This window comes from Sphaerodactylus townsendi, linkage group LG07, assembly GCF_021028975.2.
Source record: "Sphaerodactylus townsendi isolate TG3544 linkage group LG07, MPM_Stown_v2.3, whole genome shotgun sequence".
In the NCBI taxonomy this organism is placed as follows: Eukaryota; Metazoa; Chordata; class Lepidosauria; order Squamata; family Sphaerodactylidae; genus Sphaerodactylus; species Sphaerodactylus townsendi.
In genome coordinates this window covers 23636507-23648167 of record NC_059431.1, presented here as the reverse complement: position 1 = coordinate 23648167, position 11661 = coordinate 23636507, and positions in this window count along the sequence as shown.

The following is an 11661-nucleotide window of genomic DNA, read 5'->3' as shown; positions in this document are numbered from 1 at the left end:
AAGAACTGCACTGAAGCAGTTTCGTATTGAACTGCCACACCTTGGTCAAATCCCCACTTCTAATTCAATGCAGATACATCCAAGTTTCAAAAGAATCGGCACCTTTTGATCACGGATTCTCCCTCCCCACTGCAGCATGCTTTTTAGTGAAGACATCTATGTCTATCGCGGATTCAAACAATGCTAGACTCCCCACAGACATGCAATCAGCTTGGCGGGTCTATCCTAATTGGCTGTCATGCCGTGTTGGGGCAGGGACTTTTTGTTTTGTTTTGCGCAAAAAAACCCATGCTAACATGCTAACAAGAGTACTGTACTCTCGTGCACACGTTTCAGTGGTGCCCGTTCGCTCGTGCACACAGTTCAATGTTAGCCTTAGCCAGCCCAAAACAAGCAAACAAAAGGCTTGCGTGTGCATCACGCGCAGCCTGCCATGCTCTGATTGGTTGGAAGGTCCTGCTGCGTCACTCCCAAAGGTGCGGAAATTGAATCCACATTTGACCCCTGATCCTCCCCTCCAATCTGGATTTGGCGCATTTTTTTAAAAAAAGGTGCACTTCCATGCAGATTCTTTAAAAACACGCGATAAGGGAGAGAGGGAGCGCCAGAACCGGGATGAATGTGTGTTCAGCAGTGCAGCTGTGGGGAATTTGTCGGGAAACCTGGATATTTCGCGCAAGTATCACACAATTAATTGGCAGTGGGGATTCCACCCTTGTCTCGCTGGGAGAAAAGGGAAACTGTTCCTCGGCCCCTTCCACACATGCAGAATAATGCACTTTCAATCCACTTTCACAATTGTTCGCAAGTGGATTTTGCTATTACTCACAGTAAAATCCAGCTGCAAAGTGCATTGAAAATGGATAGAAAGTGCATTATTCTGCATGTGCGGAAGGGGCCCTTAGGAATCTATCAGGCTGGAAGATTCATCTGATTTTTTCCATGAAGAGTTTTTGCTGTGGCAAGGACTTTTTGAGGATTCTGCTCCAGACTTGGTCTCAGGAAGAATGTTCAGTGCTGTCAGCAAGGGACTGTGCAGAGAACTCTGGTATACAATAGTGGTTACTGAACCAGTGTTGCTATCTTTGGAAGACGTTTTCACAAATGCGTTTTGTTGTAGTTTAACAAATTGCATTTATATCATGAGATTATTAGAATTACTTGGAGCCTGGACCTTGGGGACTCAAGGGGCTATAGGGAAGACAGACTGCATGTTCTTACCTCTTCTTTGTTCCCTTGCTCATCCCGAAAACTTGAACAGAACATGCGTATTCATTTACTAAACTTTCTTACTTTTTGAAAAAAAAAAGTAATTTTAGTAAGATCCAAGATCAGCAACCAAAAACAATAAACGGTATAAGCCAGTCTTTACAGAACATACAGAACAATAAAATATTGATCCACATAAAATAGAAATGAAAAGCATAACATTATTGCAAACGAGTCATTTTCACTTGCCTTATTTATCATGCTGCAGCACAAAAGTTTGCTGCCTCATGGGATGTTTCAGCAGCACCATCGACAAGGAGAGAGACAGAAAAATGGTTGGTTCTATCAGGAAATTTAGAGAAAATTGGAGTAATATATCTAATACAAATGCTCTGATAAAAGCAGCAACGTAAGGGCATATGCTCGATAGGTTCTATCAGTCCCAACTGGCATGGACATAAACATAGTGCATAGGAAATGTGAGCATACCTCCCTCTCAACAAAGCAGATGGAAGGGCATGAAGCCAAGCTAAGGTAAATACTATACAATATCTAGGGCCCCTTCCGCACACGCAGAAGAATGCGTTTTCAAACCACTTTCACAACTGTTTGCAAGTGGATTTTGCCATTCCGCACAGCTTCAAAGAGCACTGAAAGCAGTTTGAAAGTGCATTATTCTGCATGTGCGGAATGAGCCTAGGGTATTCTAAAAAATATAGATACTTCAATCAAGCATAGTTTTTAATCACCATTCCCTTCTGTCAAACTGGAATGGTTCTGTGCTCCAGCCTGAATTATAGTATTGTATGTCTCATTCCGCACATGCAGAATAATGCACTTTCAAACTGCTTTCAGTGCTCTTTGAAGCTGTGCAGAATAGCAAAATCCACTTGCAAACAGTTGTGAAAGTGGTTTGAAAATGCATTATTTTGCACGTGCGGAAGGGGCCTTTGTAAAAGGGGGAGACAGTGGTTTACAGTGCAAACCTAAGAGCACTTTCATGGGAGTTAAGCCCACTGGATGGATTTGAGTACGATTCTGAGTAGACCTAGTTAGGATTACCATTGTTAAGACCATCGAGTGAGTCTGCAGAACAGGCAAACTTGCAGGTGATTCCTTGGTCAGCCGCTGCACCCTCTGAACTGAGCATTGACCGTCAGCTTTGGTAGTGCTAAAACATCTGACTGGGACTGAAGCTTTGAAAGAGGTCCCATCTTGCTTGTGGGCCACATGAGAAAGTGTGTACGTGAAGTGATATCATTCCTTGCAATTACCTGATGCGGGGGTGGAGGGTGCTATAAAAGGAAAAGATGGGTGTGTGGAAATAGATGTTGCCAATTGTTTTCTAAGATGCCAGCAACCCCCAAAAGGTGATCTCAGTTTCCCAAGAATAGAGAGTACAAGGAAAATGGCTGCATTCCAACAGACAACAAAGCTAGTCGAAGACTCCAAAGTGGCTTTGGTGGAGTCTGTTGCTGTGGAAAGATTATTTTCCCACCACAGGGCATCTCCACTGAATGGTCCTGCCTTCATAACTGTATTTATTTGGTGGAAATGCAAGAATATTTTGTTATGTAAACCTGCCGCCGAAATGAAGAAGGGTGTGTTTACCTGGCAAAGGACTGAGACAGCTCTTTGAAAGAGGAACATGACCTGTCATGAGCAAAAGAACTCCATGACATCATCCTCTGGAACTGGAGGGGCAGGATGATGTAATGATTAGAGCAGCAGTTTAGGCTTTGAGAGATCCAGTTCCCCTGATAACACTCTTGCGGCTGACCTCGGGCTAGTCATTTTCAGCCCAACCTATCTCACTGGGTTTTGCAAGGTTAAAGCAGGCTAGGGTAACCCATGAGTTCTTTGGTGAAACAGTAGGCTTAAAAGAAGCAATAGATTTTAAGAACAGCAGAAGAGCCCTGCTGGGTTGGACCAGTCTATCTAGGCCAGCATCCTGTCTCACACAGCTACTAAGCAGCTGCCCCAGAGGGTCAGCAGACAGTGCATGGAGGCCAAACGCTTCCCCTTACTTTACCTCCTAGCACTGATATTCAAAAGTCTGCTGCTGAATATGCAGGTTCCCTCCATGGCAACTCTTGCAGAATTCATGGCATTGTCTCTTAAGAGCCTTTAGTGTGACCACGTAACTATAGCAACGTTTGAGCCAAAGCAGAAGGGATGCTGGGAGATCCATGAGCAGTGTTTACCAGCATCTTGTAAAGTGAAGTGACAGGTACACGAGGAGGGGCAGTTATGCTTACCATTTGCCCGCCTACAGCTGGCAAGATCCTGCCTAAAAATTTAAAAGGTTAAATTAACACACTGCTTTTAATGGGGTTTTAATGATTCAAAGACTATAGAGCCATTTACTATGATTTATTTAACGATTTGAGATTTATTGATTTTATTTGTGCTCTATTTGTATATTCATGTTCACCGCCCTGAGCCCTTCGGGGGAGGGCGGTATATAAATGTAATAAATAAATAAATAAATAAATAAATAAATAAATAAATAAATAAATTTTTTATTTGTACTTAAAGCAGCTTTACACCACAAAACGCGCATGCGTGCACGCACACCATCACACAAAGTACATTTTCCATAAGGACTCCCAGTTTTATGTATTGTCAAAGGCTTTCACGGCCGGAATCACTGAGGTGCTGTGTGGTTTCGAGCTGTATGGCTGTGTTCTAGCAGCACTAGAACTTGCTGAACTTCAACTTGTTGCTGCTAGAACATGGCCATACAGCCCGGAAACCACACAGCACCCAACTCTCAGTTTTGTCTGCACCAAATCCTAACACTAAAAAATAAGTTTTAATAACTTGCTCTTTAACCACCTAAGCAAACTTGGATCTTTAAAGCTACTGCTAATAAAAGTCACACTTTTCTCTGTTGGATCTTATTTTAACAATCCCTAACCTTCAAAACCAGCAACCATCAGTGTATTTTTTCTATTTTATTCTGATATTCTATCAAGGGTTTCTAACTGTCCAAAAACCAGATTCCTCTCTTTAAGTCATTTAGTTAACTTGGCCGTCTCTGCCAACTCTAATATTTTCACCTGCCATTCTTCAGCTGCAGTTACAACTGGAGTTTTCCATTTCTGCACGTAGAATATTCTTGCTGCTGCTGTCCTATCTCAAAACAAAGTTCCATGTCTTCTTTCCAGAGATCTTTCCATGAGTCCCGACAGATAAGCCTCAAGTTTCATTTGTATATTGGTCTTTAAAATGTTTTGAATTCTTGTATGTATTAACCTGCAAAATTCCTTAGCTTTTTCCACAAGTGTGCCATAAATGATGTGCCGGTGCTTGACCAAGTGACCAGGGAGAGAGAAACAGTCTGGCTTCATTCTCCCTCCTTAAAATGGCTAATAACAGATGGTGGGGGTGGTTTCAGTCAGGCATGAAGAAAGGCCTGTGTGCATTTGACCTACATTAGCACAGCATGGAAGATGTGCATTTGACCTGAATTAGCACAGCATGAATTGCCTCGCCTGGCTATAATGGTAGTGAGCTGTCCTCCTTAGGTAGGTGATTTTGTTTTCCATTTAATTGATCCTTGCGGAGTTATAACTAGATTCTCTTGCCATAAGCACTGTAACCCTCTCCTCTAAGAACAATTTTGCACCTTGGTTTGAGGACCACCGAGGTTCTGTCAGCTTCTCGCTACAGACCAAAGCAACTCACTGCATTTAAAAATAGCATTATTAAAACGTGTACAAACACATTGCCTGTTAAAACTGCACTATCTCAACCTCTTCCTGTCTGGCCGAGGTGACTAATGCCTCATTGTTTATATTAGGCACCATACTTCTGTAGCAGTTCACAAATTACACAATTCAAATTTATAGCACTATATTTTCCTAAGGGGAAAAATGGTTACAAGCTGTTTTTTCTCAGAATGAAATATTGATAGCTCTGCCTGCTGCCCTTAGTATAAGCAACACACCAGCAGTCCTTAGAGAACTTTGTGTAATATTGAACCTGGTGATTCCCAGTCTGTATGCTGTATATACATTAATTTGCCCGAAAAACTGAAGTGTGCCATGCATCTCTCAGAGCAGGAGACCCTGTATATACCATTGGACTCCCTTGCTAATTGGCCAATCTAAATAAGTGGTAGGACACAGTAGGATTCTCTGCTGCTGCCTGTACTACCGGTGATGAGTGTAGGGCAATCCCAGAATCCTCTTCAGTGGCCAGAAAGCCTAGTCACATACCAGGACATTGTCAGGTGCATAGGGGTTATGTACCATCAAGTTGCTTCAAACTTATGGAGACCCTATGAATTCACATTCTCCAAAATGTCCTATCAGCATCAGCATTGTTCAGGCCTTGTAAATTGCAGGCCATGGCTTCCTTGATTGAGTCAACCCCTCTCAGGTTGGGTCTTCCTGCCTTTCTTATTCCATTCAACTTTTCCTAACGTTAGTGTTGTGTTTCCCAGTGAGTCTTGTCACTGGAAGACTCATTATGTAGCCAATATATGATAGTCTCAGTTTAATAATTTTCGCTTCTAGGAAGAATTGAGGCTTGATTTGATCCAGAATCCACTTATTTCTCTTTTTGGTGGTCCATGGTATCTGTAAAAATTTCCAACATCACCTTTTAAATGAATCCATTTTCTTCCTGTCATCTTTCTTCACTGCCCAACTATCACATCCATATATAGCAGGGGTCTTCAAACTATGGCCAAGTGGCAGGGCTGATGGGAATTGTAGTTCATGAACATCTGGGGGGCCATAGTTTGAAGACCCCTGATATATAGTAATAGATAGTACTGTAGTATCAAGTTTCTTGATCTTGGTCTTCAGCAACATATATTGAAGGATACTTTCTGTTCTACATTGCTGCCCTTCCCAGTCTCAATCTTCATCTGATTTTTTGTTGCCATCTCCCTCTTGGTTGATGATTGAACCAAGGAATGGTAAATCTTTAACAATTTCAATTTCTTCATTGTCAAATTTCTGTAGTCCATCAGAAGGCATTGTTTTTGTTTCCTTAATTGTTTCTGCTTTGATCTCCGTCCGTAGTTTTGTCAAGAAAGCATTGTAATAAAGAGAACAGGTTGATCAGAAATGGTATTGGCCGTGAAGGTTTTTTCTTCAAGATAATTCTGTTGCAATTTATCACACTATCTATTGCATGCATTATCCTGTTTGTACTTCATAGTTTCTGTAATTTTTGTAATCCAGTTGTTGCATTTGTTTATGGTATGTCCAACACTGTTTTTCTTTATTGCATTATTTTTCTAATTCTGTAATCAGCCTAGAGTCTCAGCAAGAAAGGTGGACTACAACAAAAGTAGAAGCATAAACATGTTTGGACTATCCCGTAGTTACAAGGAGGATCTTGTCTATTGTTATTAAGAAAATAGGTATGCATCTTTTTGGTTTTAGGTGTGCCTTCAGTTTTAATTTAGGGAAAATTAAAATTATATGCAACTTATCCTTGAAATCAGGCTCCATCCCTGAAGACTGGAAGATGGCCAATGTCACACCAATCTTTAAGAAAGGATCTAGGGGGGACCCGGGAAATTACAGGCCAGTCAGTTTGACATCTGTTCCTGGTAAATTAGTAGAATCTGTCATTAAAGATAAAATTATAAAACATGTAGAAAAGCAAGACCTGCTGAGAAAGAGTCAGCATGGCTTTTGCAGAGGCAAATCCTGTCTTACAAACTTACTAGAGTTCTTTGAGGATGTAAACAGGCATGTGGATAAGGGGTAACCAGTGGACATTGTCTACTTGGATTTCCAAAAGGCTTTTGACAAAGTTCCTCACCAGAGACTATTGAGAAAACTCAGCAATGAAGGAATAAGAGGGGAAGTCCTCCTATGGATTAAAAACTGGTTGAGAAACAGGCAAGAGGTGATTGTAAATGGGAAATTCTCACAATGGAGAGATGTAGGGAGTGGTGTCCCCAAAGAGTTAAGTATTGGGACCAGTGCTCTTTAACCTATTCAAGTAAATGACCTGGAAGTAGGGGTGGGTAGCGTTGTGGCTAAGTTTGCAGATGATACCAACTTATGTAGGGTGGTGAGAACCACAAAGGATCGCGAGGAGCTCAAAGCGGACCTTGATAAATTAGGTGAGTGGGCTAAGAAAATGGCAAATGCAGTCCAATGTAGCAAAGTGCAAAGTGATGCACATAGGGGCAAAAAATCCAAACTTCACACTGCTTTACAGGGTCAGTGCTATCAGTCACAGACCAGGAAAGGGATTTTGGGCGTCTTAGTTGATAGTTCCATGGGAATGTCAACTCAATGTATAGCAGCTGTGAAAAAGGCAAACTCTATGCTGGGGATAATTAGGAGAGGAATTGAGGATAAAACTGCTAAGATTGTCATGCCCGTATATAAAGTTGTGGTGCGCCCGCACTTGGAGTACTGTGTTCAGTTCTGGTCGCCACATCTCAGAGATGTGAGATAGAAAAAAAGTGCAGAGAGAAAGAGGCGGCGAGGATGATTGAGGGACTGCAGCACCTTCCTTATGAGGAGAGGCTGCAGCGTTTGGGACTCTTTAGTTTGGAGAGGAGACGTCTGGGGGGGGATATGATTGAAGTCTATAAAATTATGCATGGGGTAGAAAATGTTGACAGAGAGAAATTTTTCTCTCTTTCTCACAATACTAGAACCAGGGGATGGCCACCAACCTGGATAGCTTTAAAAGGGGCTTGGACAGATTTATGGAGGGAGAAGCTCGATTTATGGCTGCCAATCTTGATCCTCTTTGATCTGAGATTGCAAATGCCTTAACAGTCCAGGTGCTCGGGAGCAACAGCCACAGAAGGCCATTGCTTTCACATCCTACATGTGAACTCCCAAAGGCACCTGGTGGGCCACTGCGAGTAGCAGAGAGCTGGACTAGATGGACTCTGGTCTGATCCAGCTGGCTTGTTCTTATGTTCTTATGTTCTTAAAATATGACATTGCCCCAAGTATTAAATGTTCAGGAAATGATCTCACCTGTACACTTCAGGAGCAAACAGAAAACATCCCAAAACCGAGAATTATAGCTGGAAGGCACAACTCCAGAGGTTGTTGATGCCAAGAGACTTCGGGATTTTCTGTGCAAAGTTTTTTTTCCCCCTCCAGCTTGCTTTCTTAACTGCAGTGTTTCTCCTTCTTTTCCATAAAGTAATGTTTGCTGGCAATTTCTTTCCTAGTTTTCCCCAACTTTTTCCTGATCACCTCAAAAGAGGTCTGAAAAAAAGAAATGCAAAGAAAAGACAATGAAAAACCAAGAGAGCAATGACATTGTGTGCTAGCGAGTAAGGGGGCAAAAGATGCAGTTAAAGGCAAACTGAAACAAAAAAACCAATATGGAAAAGCCCCAAACTCTCCCTGACCACGTTCCTACACAGCATTTATTTGAATGCCTCCAGCGGAGGGAGATTATGTTCTTTTGTTCTTCACTGTCATCCAGTTGCTTGTGACTTCATCCAAGGTTAGTTTTTATCAAATGCCCTGTTTACACCACTTAAGGATGAATTCACACTGTTGCCTTTCCGAGTTGACTTGGATTCCTCCTCCACCTCTTCCCCCGTCCGGAGCCTGTTGGCAACCCATGTACACATATACAACTACATTCAGGCACATCTTTAAAATGCAAGTATTTTTATACCAAAATTTTGTAGGAGCAGGAGCGGGGAGGGGAAATTTAAGTATGCAGTTAAATGTGGGCATAATTGGAAAATCTCTTGGGTGGATTCCGCATGGGGCAAAAACAGCGGTGTGAAAATGGTGCAAAATAGTTTAAAACGGTGTAAAAGGGTTTACACCGTTTTCACACCACTGTTTTTGGCTCATGCGGAATCCGCCTTGGAGAGCAGTTGGGGTGGGGTTCAGGGGCTTGGTCAAACTCTTCAAGGCCCAAAAACCAGTTGCTTTGTCAATCTTCTAAGTCAATATGTATGATGGTGAAAAGCATGGTCATGTCACAACTGGCTCATGGTGACCTGGTAGGGTTTTCAAGGCAAATTCAGAGGTGGCTTGCCATTGGCTGCTTCTGCCTAGCCACCCTGGCATTCCTTGGTGATCTCCCTCCCAAATTCGCTTCCAAGTTCTGAGGAGGTCAGGCTATTCTGGGCCAACCAGGTCAGGGCTCTACCAGCAGTGTACCCTCTACAAAAAGCTCTTTCCCTATGTTTTTTAGGAAGTGAGACCGAGGTGTTTTTTTCTCTCTCCTCAGGACTGACTGGAATCATTCACCCCTGAAAAATCAAAATGATTGGTTCCTCAATTTGTTTCCCCCCTTCTAAGGAAGCACAAAGTGGGAAGTGAAAGGGAGCCAACATGAGTCCTCCTCTGGAATCTCCAGCCCGTATTGACTTCGTCCTGTCACTGCACTGTAAACCCTGCCTGTTTGTTTGTACTTCTGAGCTAGCCATTGAATGTACTTAGCTAGTTCCAGGTCTTCTGTGTTTATACAGGGTGAGATAATAGAGGGAGGGTGGGCCGACAGCTTTCTTGCACAATCAGGCTTAGATTAGCAAGCCAGATGTCTAAAGAATATGCTGCCTGTTGGATAGATGACAGCCAGCAGCAATTTTGTTGTGCTATTTTTTTTTAATATCAGGGGTGTTTAAATTGGCTAAATGTTTCAATCTAATATTAAGTGTTTTACTGTGTCACCCTAATAGGTCTCCTCAGAATCCTACTCAGGTCTGTTCAGTGGAGCTTACTCTCCAAGCAAATGTTCTTCCGATTGTTTTGGAGTGGGCATTTTCTGCTGGGCAGTTGGATGGATATATTAAAACATTTGGAAAAGACTGGTACATTTTAAACCCACCTTTCCTCCAAGGAGCTTAGTGTGATGGACTTTAATCTCCTTTTCTCCTTTTTATCCTCACTTGTGAGATAAATAAGGCTGAGAGAGAATGTGACTGGCCCTAGATCACCCACTACGTTTTATCGTAGTCAAGAAGTGGAACCTGCGTCTCCCCAACAGTCTGATCACTGCACAATGCCTTATGCATTGAATGATACACACTAAATTTGTGTAATAATTAACGTTGTCAACTCTGGATGGGGAAATTCCTGGGGATTTGGGAGTGGAGCCTCAAGAGGACAGGGTTTGGGTAACCTCCACAGGATACAATTCTGTAAAATCCATTTGTCCAAAGCTTTTCTCCAGGGAAACTGATCTTTGTCGTCTGGAGATCAGTTGTAATTCTGGGAGATCCCAGGTCTCACCTGGAGGATGGCAACTTTAGTAATTGTACCACATGTTTTCTGGGAACTTTGAGCACCAGGAGCAGCAGTAGCATAGGAGGTTAAGAGCTCGTGTATCTAATTTGGAGGAACTGGGTTTGATTCCCCACTCTGCCGCCTGAGCTGTGGAGGCTTATCTGGGGAATTCAGATTAGCCTGTACACTCCCACACACGCCAGCTGGGTGACCTTGGGCTAGTCACAGCTTCTCGGAGCTCTCTCAGCCCCACCTACCTCACAGAGTGTTTGTTGTGAGGGGGGAATGACAAGGAGATTGTAAGCCCCTTTGAGTCTCCTGCAGGAGAGAAAGGGGGAATATAAATCCAAACTCCTCCTTTTCCTCCTCCTCCTCCTCCTCCTCCTCCTCCTCCTCCTCCTCCTCCTCCTCCTCCTCCTCCTCCTCTTCTTCTTCTTCTTCTTCTTCTTCTTCTTCTTCTTCTTCTTCTTCTTCTTCTTCTTCTTCTTCTTCTTCTTCTTCTTCTTCTTCTTCTTCTACCAATGAAACTGCCTTTCCCTGGCAGTTATGGCCACTGACCACAGCCTGAACTTCTGCTATTCCACCAAAGCGTGCATTTTGTTGCATGGGCGGGCATCATATGCTTCTAATAGTTCCCCATTTTTCTCAGCGGTACCTATCTCCACTTTCGTAGGCAAAACAAACAAAATATTTAACCAAGTTTTCTGAGGTTTAAAAACTTGCAGCAGAATAAAAATGAAAATAAGGATGATGCTGTGTGCGGAAAAGAGGAGAGGACTTCCCAGAGCTGGCACAGAGGACATTCAGAAAAGTCTTTTGCTTTCTGGTCCTTTCTGAAGTCAGATCTCCCCATTGCTGGCTTGGCTACTGATACAGTGCAGTGGTGACAGGGCTTCCACAAGGCAGATTGCCCCACAGTTTCTCTGTCTCACCCCTCAGCAGTGACCATCCACCCCTCCATCAGACAAAGGGGCTTTCTCAATTTTTTTAAAAAATCTGCAATTGAATGTCTTGCAGAGACAAACCATGCCTGGCTCAAAGTAGGAGAGGAGGAGGAGGAGGAGGAGGAGGATGGGGCTGCCCTTACAGTCACACAGAAGATAACACGTAAAAAAATATCCTTGAGTCTTGACATTTGTTTATGCTGTTAAATCTGCATCGGCTCTTACTGAAGTGTACCCGTTGAAACCCTCGGTTTCTGAGATAGCTATTGGTCCGTGGTGGCAAACCTTTGGCACTCCAGATGTCATGGACTACA